Here is an 8,324-nt window from a genome sequence, read left to right as displayed (position 1 = left end):
ATAGTTTAGACAAGAAGAGAATAGAAGCTTTCGAAATGTGGTGCTACAGAAGAATGCTGAAAATTAGATGGGTAGATCACATAACTAATGAGGAGGTATTGAATAGAATTGGGGAGAAGAGGAGTTTGTGGCACAACTTGACTAGAAGAAGGGATCGGTTGGTAGGACATGTTCTGAGGCATCAAGGGATCACCAATTTAGTACTGGAAGGCAGCGTGGAGGGTAAAAATCGTAGGGAGAGACCAAGAGATGAATACACTAAGCAGGTTCAGAAGGATGTAGGCTGCAGTAGGCACTGGGAGATGAAGAAGCTTGCACAGGATAGAGTAGCATGGAGAGCTGCATTAAACCTGTCTCAGGACTGAAGACCACAACAACAACAACATATAAGAGGCGATCAAAATGGTTGAATTCGAAGGTCGTACATTCCAGAATCGGCATGTCACTCAGGCAAAGTCGCTGTGAGCGTTGACGGAATCATCCAAGCAACTCACCACACGCAAGACATTAGTTTTGCTCCGTAATTGTCTGCTGCACATCCTCGTCCGACAGAATTGCCGACCCTTCAGCTTCTTTTTTGTAGGGCCGAGGGCTCGATAATCGCACGGGGAGAGGTCAGGACCGTAGGGCAGGTGTTCGAGTGTCTTCCTTTAGATGAGGCCGGCCACACAGATCGACAGCGGCCAGCGAAGAACTTGGCGCACCACTCCACACTGGTGGTTTCCGACAGACGTGCTGCCCCATACACATTCTTCATTCACGGATGAACCAGTGTTCGTCTTTCGGCAGCCGAGAAAACAATAACAGCACTTTGGGCCTGTTAGAGAGCATTTGGTAATAACGTCGCCACAGTTAACGTTTCCGCGTGTACTCCAAACACATAGGAGAGCCACGAACGTCACAATAATCCCTTGCCTACATGTTAGTGCTTGTATACCCACATCACAGCCGCACCGCGTCGCATATACGCTGCAGCAACGTCCTCAAACGGGAACGTTTTTCTGGCGCCTTATTAAACGTAACACGCAAATTTTCCACTTCAAAGGGTTTCCAGTGGCAAATGGAAATTCTGCTCATAATTTATTGACAAACTGCATGTTGGCTTGTGTGTCAGGTTTTTCGGCCGACGTTTGTTTGGTGCTTTTTCTGACGTTTCGCAAGCACGGGTGCCTGACATTGTCAAAGCTTCACCCTGCAGTGCTGGTGGTGGAGACGAAGTCACGACTGCAGGTTATACACTACTGGCCATTAAAATTGCTACACCAAGAAGAAATGCAGGTGATGAACGGGTATTCACTCGACAAATATACTATACTAGAACTGACATGTGATTACATTTTGCGCAATCGATCCTGAGAAATCAGTACCCAGGACAACCACCTCTGGCCGTAATAACGGCCTTGATACGCCTGGGAATTGAGTCAAACAGAGCTTGGATGGCGTGTACAGTTGCAGCTGCCCATGCAGCTTCAACACGATACCACAGTTCATCAAGACTGGCGTATTGTGACGAGCCAGTTGCTCGGCCACAATTGACCAGACATTTTCAATTGGTGAGAGATCTGGAGAATGTGCTGGCCAGGGCAGCAGTCGAACATTTTCCGTGTCTATAAAGGCCCGTACAGGACCTGCAACATGCGGTAGTGCATTATCCTGCTGAAATGTAGGGTTTCGCAGGGATCGAATGAAGGGTAGAGCCACGGGTCGTAACACATCTGAAATGTAACGTCCACTGTTCAAAGTGCCGTCAATGCGAACAAGAGGTGACCGAGACGTGTAACCAATGGCACCCATACGATTACGCCGCGTGATAGGCCAGTGTGGCGATGACGAATACACGCTTCCAATGTGGGTTCATCGCGATGTCGAAAAACACGGATGCCACCATCATGATGCTGTAAACAGTACCTGGATTCATCCGAAAAAATGACGTTTTGCCATTCGTGCACCCAGGTTCGTCGTTGAGTAATCCATCGCAGGCGCTGCTGTCTGTGATGCAGCGTCAAGGGTAACCGCAGCCATGGTCTCCGATCTGATAGTCCATGCTGCTGCAAACGTCGTCGAACTGTTCGTGCAGATGGTTATTGTCTTGCAAACGTCCCCATCTGTTGACTCAGGGATCGAGACGTGGCTGCACGATCCGTTACAGCCATGCGGGTGCCTCTCATCTCGACTGCTAGTGATACGAGGCTGTTGGGATACAGCACGGCGGTCCGTATTACCCTCCTGAACCCACCGATTCCATATTCTGCTAACAGTCATTGGATCTCGACCAACGCGAGCAGCAATGTCGTGATACGATAAACCGCAATCGCGATGGGCTACAATCCGACCTTTATCAAAGTCGGAAACGTGATGGTACGCATTTCTCCTCCTTACACGAGGCATCACAACAAAGTTTCACCAGGCAACGCTGGTCAACTGCTGTTTGTGTATGAGAAATCGGTTGGAAACTTTCCTGATGTCAGTACGTAGGTGTCGCCACAGGCGCCAACCTTGTGTGAATGCTCTGAGAAGCTAATCATTTGCATATCACAGCATCTTCTTTCTGTCGGTTAAATTTTGTGTCTGTAGCACGTCATCTTCGTGGTGTAGCAATTTTAATGGCCAGTAGTGTCTGTTGCTGGCGCACCAACGTCCGAGGACTTTTCCGCCGCAATTCTCCTCTTGCTACCTGCAACGGTCGTTTGCAGCACGGGAATCCAGGATCCGTTCACTTTGGGGCTATTTTCTTTCTTGTTGAAGCTACTGTTATGTTTAGTGTATTTCTATAGCTTCCCTGAACAAGCAGGTGTGATAGCTCTTCTCTACAGCGAAAACTTCCGTGTTGGCGAATTCTACGATGTGGTCGGCCTCACACAGCGCATGCTCTGCCACGGTCGATTCCTCTACCTGCTCCAAATAGCAAAGCCGCTTACGTTTGTTGATCCTGGTATAGACTGATCGTCCAGTCATTCCAACATAGACTTTTCCACTTGCTTATGATATGCTGTACACGGCCTAGTGGGTCCCTTTTCTCCTTTGTCGATGTGAGACACTCTTTGACTTCTTTGTCGGTTTATAAAGAATTTTTACGCCGCGTTTGCACAATATACGGCCGATTCTGTCCATCACTCTGGGAATGTATAGTAGAAAGACCCTACTCGATATGTCTTCTTGCGATGTGTTGCCTCACCAGGTGTTTGAATCTGTGACACCTCTTATGTAACTGGCTTAGTATTCATTGCTCCTCGGAATCCTCGTGTTGCATCTCACGTCTGAGGTGCTACGGATGACATATTCGTCTTCCTTGCCTTACGAGTATATTAATCGAGGCTCTTTTCTGCTTGGGTGTTGATTTCAAAGTACGCACAAAGTATGAATCCGTGTGTGTCAGTTTTAGGTATACGCTGTGTTCCAGGTTTCCAGCATCCCTCATGACCAGCACTGTTAGAAATGTTAGTTGTTGGTCCTTTTTTCCCTCCATGTAGGCATGGAGGCAAGTCACCGATCTGTTCCTCGCTATTGCTCCACACAGCAGGGGACGTTGACGTATTTGTACCATACCTTAGGTTTACAAAGTTCCAAGTCCAGTACCTGTGCTTCGAAGTGTTCCATGAAGAAGTTGGCCACCACTGGTCTAAGTAGAGAAGTCATGGTGACCTCTTCCAGCTGGTCGTAGAAGTTACCATTCAAAAGCTCGTGGTGAGACATGGATGAAACAGTTTGGTGACGTCATGCGCGAAAATGGAACCGTTATACTCCTGAGAGCCAATGAGTGGCACTTTGGTAAACGCAGAAACAACATCAAAGCTGACCAGGATGTCGTTCGGTCCAACATTTAGTTTCTGTAGCTTATCAGTGAAGCCGTGTCGGATCTGCGCTTAGTTATCGTTACGTCGTCGGGTCCAATAGGTCTCACATCTTCTGCTCAGAGAGAGCGAAGGTTATGAGCAGAACATCCAGTCCCTATTAAAGCAGACTGCATAACCGAAAACTAAGAGCAGATTCGACGCAGCGGATCACACGGCATAAAAATTGGTTAACCAAGGGATCATCTCTCTCGTCGGACGCACAGAAACCCTATCACCTCTGCTGTGTGAATTACCAGAGATCCATAAGAATTATCTTCCATTGTTAGCGCTCCTGGCTCCCCGACGTATAAACTGGCAAACACCCGGCCGCACGTGGCAAAGAATGACACATACACAAGGGACTCAGGACATTTCATTGAGAACCTGACCGATCAACATCCTGGTCAGTTCTGATGTTGTTCCTCTGTTTACCGTAGTGCCACTCATTGATCCTCTGGAGTACATCGGTTCCATTTTCCAAAAAGACATCAGCAAGTTCTTTTATACATACCTCACCACGAGCTTTCTTAGGTGAAATAAGAACTTCTACAAAGAACATTTATGAACAGCTAGAAGGCGTCGCTGGGGGTAGTCCACTTAGTACCAACTTCATGGAACTTCTCGAAGCACAGGCGTTGGACTTGGGATCTTTTAAACCTGATATGTGGTACAGATACGTTGACGGCATCTTTGTTGTGTGGAGCCATGGTGAGGAACAACTCTGTGACTTCCTAAGACACCTGAACAGTTCCCCACGCCAAAATAAACTTTACCATGGAGCGTAACATAAAGTAGCAGAGAAAGAAGGACTACTGGAAGATATGGAGAACGAATATCAGGAATTGATAGACTTACATGAGAAATTGAGGACTCAGTTACAACAGTTAACAGAAGTAATAGAACGAACGCTAATACGTAAAAAACTAGGTCGGTTAGATGAGGGAGAAAAACTGTCAAAAACTGTTCTTGGTACCGTGGATAATAAGTAAATCAAGAACTTAAACAGCGTAATTGTAAATGTAAGAGTCAGCGTAAGATACAAAAGCAAAAGTAGACTGGCACACAAGACAGTTAGTAAACATGGAACAAGGAATATCAATGTTATTAAACGGCCGGAACTTTGCGTGAAGCAGTACAACATGCTGGTCGTGGGCAACTGAGTGCATCGTAATTAAATACAAAATAAATTTTGATGGCATTACAGAAAGCACAAAGAGACATTCCAGAGGGACTTATCGTGTCTGCAACAAGTAAGAATATAGCTTTATTTCATCGAGTGTCTGATGGAAGAGTAGATACTGATGAAGCTAGTTTGCACATTAAAATACAGTTTCCAGTAATAGGTATAAATGTCCAATATCAGTGTTACGTGGTGCATCGAAATCCGATGAAATGGAATGCAAAATGGAAATGGATACAAATTCAAGCTCATGAAGTATTATTAGTTTCTACACGGAGAGATGACAATGCAAATATGTCTATAGTAAATTTGAAAAATTGTATTAGAGAAAATGTAATTATCTGTCCAACAAGGGTGATACAAGTAGAAAACCAATCATGCAGTTTTTAGGAAAAATGGGAGCAGTAGATTTCGACAAAAATGTCATAGTTCCTCAGCCAAAATTCCAGAAATTTGGAAATGACTAGATTTACTCTATATTTGCACCTGAAACACTAATTATCATTTTCTATGAAAATGGTATACCAACTGAGATACTGAAACTAGAGTTACAGGATAATGGATTGTTAATTGATGGAACTAGATGTGAAATAGCAGGGAGACAATTTCACGTTCCTGCTACCATTGCTGGCACAACAATGATTAACGGGACCTGACCAACGATGCACTGGCTGCAGGATCCGCCAAACACTTTACCTAACCGAAAGCTAGCGTTTACTGACGATACCTTAAAATCCACTTTGCTCCACTACTGGCCATTAAAATTGCTACACCAAGAAGAAATGCAGATGATAAACGGGTATTAATTGGACAAATATATTATACTGACATTGACATGTGATTACATTTCCACGTAATTTGGGCGCATATGTCCTGAGAAATCAGTACCCAGAACAACCACCTCTGGCCGTAATAACGACCTTCATACGCCTGGGCGTGGAGTCAAACAGAGCTTGGATGGCGTGTACAGGTACAGCTGCCCATGTAGCTTCAACACGAAACCACAGTTCATCAAGAGTAGTGACTGGAGTATTGTGACAAGCCAGTTGCTCGGCCACCATTGACCAGACCTTTTCAGTTGGTGAGAGATCTGGAGAATGTGCTGGCCAGGGCAGCAGTCGAACATGTTCTGTATCCAGAAAGGCCCGTACAGGACATGCAACATGCGGTCGCGCATCATCCTCCTGAAATGTAGGGTTTCGCAGGGATCGAATGAAGCGTAAAGCCACGGGTCGTAACACATCTGAAATGTAACGTCCACTGTTCAAAGTGCCGTCAATGCGAACAAGAGGTGACCGAGACGTGTAACCAACGGCACCCCATACCATCACGCCGGGTGATACGCCAGTATGGCGATGACGAATACACGCTTCGAATGTGCGTTCACCGCGATGTCACCAACACGAATGCGACCATCATGATGCTGTAAACAGAACCTGGATTCATCCGAAGAAATGAAGTCTTGCCATTCGTGCACCCAGGTCCGTCGTTGATTACACCATCGCAGGCGCTGCTGTCTGTGATGCAGAGTCAGGGGTAACCGCAGCCATGGTCTCCGAACTGATAGTCCATGCTGCTGCAAACGTCGTCGAACTGTTCGTGCAGATGTTTGTTGTCTTGCAAACGTCCTCATCTGTTGACTCAGGGATCGAGACGTGGCTGCACGATCCGTTACAGCCATGTCGGTAAGATGCCTGTTATCTAGACTGCTAGTGATACGAGGCCGTTGGGATACAGCACGGCGTTCCGTATTACCCTCCTGAACCCACCGATTCCATATTCTGCTAACAGTCATTGGATTTCGACCAACGCGAGCAGCAATGTCGCGATACCATAAACCGCAATCGCGATAGGCTACCATACGACCTTTATCAAAGTCGGAAACGTGATGGTACGCATTTCTCCTGCTTAGACGAGGCATCACAACAACGTTTCACCAGGGAACGCCGGTCAACTGCTGTTTGTTTATGAGAAATCGGTTGGAAACTTTCCTCATGTCAGCACGTTGCAAGTGCCGCCACCGGTGCCAACCTTGTGTGAATGCTTTGAAAAGCTAATCATTTGCATATCACAGCATCTTCTCCCTGTCGGTTAAATTTCGCGTCTGTAGCACGTCATCTTCGTGGTGTAGCAATTTTAATGGCCAGTAGTCTACAATACCTAGACGAATTAATAACTTCAGAAAAAAGATATATTTGTCTCACTGGAATATTGCATCATGTGGAACAATATCATAAGAAAGGAACAGAAAATACAGCTATTTTCAGTGTATCAAAAACAAGCATAATCTTGTTTCTAGAGTTCATTTGTGTTACATACTTTTGTATAACACTTCAATATTACTCGTCAGTGTGGGATCTCTAGACCTACGGCCTTGCCGCAGTGTTAGCACCGGTTCCCGTCAGAACACCGAAGATAAGCGCTGTCGGGCTGGGCTCGTACTCGGATGGGTGACCACCCGGTTTGCCGAGCGCTGTTGGCAGGCGGGATGCAGTCAGCCCTTGTGAGGCAAACTGAGAAGTAGCGCCTTCGGGCCCGTAAACTGACATACGGCCGGCAGAGCGGTGTGCTGACCACATCCCCCTCCATAGCCGCATCCAGTGACGCCTGTGGCCTGAGGATGACACGGCGACGGGTCAGTACCGTTGGGCTTTCATGGGCTGTTCGGGCGGATTTTAGTTTAGTTTTAGTATGGGATCTGTACCAGACAGGACTGATAGGAGGAACAGAGAATATCCAAAGTAGAGCAGCACGATTCATTAGAGGTCCATTTAGTAAGTCCGAAAGCGTCAAGGAGCTTCTCAACTAACTCGAGTGGCAGACCTTGCAACAGAGGCTTTTTGTATCTCGGTATGGTCTCCTGATGTGTTCCGATACTGCCTCTAGAAGGGTAAACAAATACGAGTATATTGCATCCTCCAACGAATATATCGTGAAAATGCAGTCGGGATAAAATTAAACTACTGGCCATTAAAATTGGTACACCACGAAGACGACGTGTTACAGACGTGCAATTTAACCGTCAGAAAGAAGATGCTGTGATATGCAAATGATTAGCTTTTCAGAGCATTCACACAAGGTTGGCGCCTGTGGCGACACCTACAACGTGCTGACATGAGGACGGTTTCCAACCGATTTCTCATACACAAACAGCAGTTGACCGGCGTTGCCTGGTGAAACGTTGTTATGATGCCTCGTGTAAGGAGGAGAAATGCGTACCATCACGTTTCCGACTTTGATAAAGGTCGGATTATAGCCCATCGCGATTGCGGTTTATGGTATCGCGACATTGCTGCTCGCGTTGGTCGAGA

General features: G+C 46.4%; 1 pseudogene; it reads left to right on the top strand.

Annotated features, from left to right (window-relative positions):
- The first annotated feature begins 7,377 nt into the window (after positions 1-7,377).
- LOC124803656 lies at positions 7,378-7,495 on the top strand (annotated as a pseudogene).
- The last annotated feature ends 829 nt before the right edge of the window (positions 7,496-8,324 follow it).

Source organism: Schistocerca piceifrons, chromosome 6 (assembly GCF_021461385.2).
Source record: "Schistocerca piceifrons isolate TAMUIC-IGC-003096 chromosome 6, iqSchPice1.1, whole genome shotgun sequence".
NCBI classification, from domain to species: domain Eukaryota; kingdom Metazoa; phylum Arthropoda; class Insecta; order Orthoptera; family Acrididae; genus Schistocerca; species Schistocerca piceifrons.
Note: the sequence above shows the minus strand (reverse complement) of the source record. Positions and strands in the feature narration are given on the sequence as shown.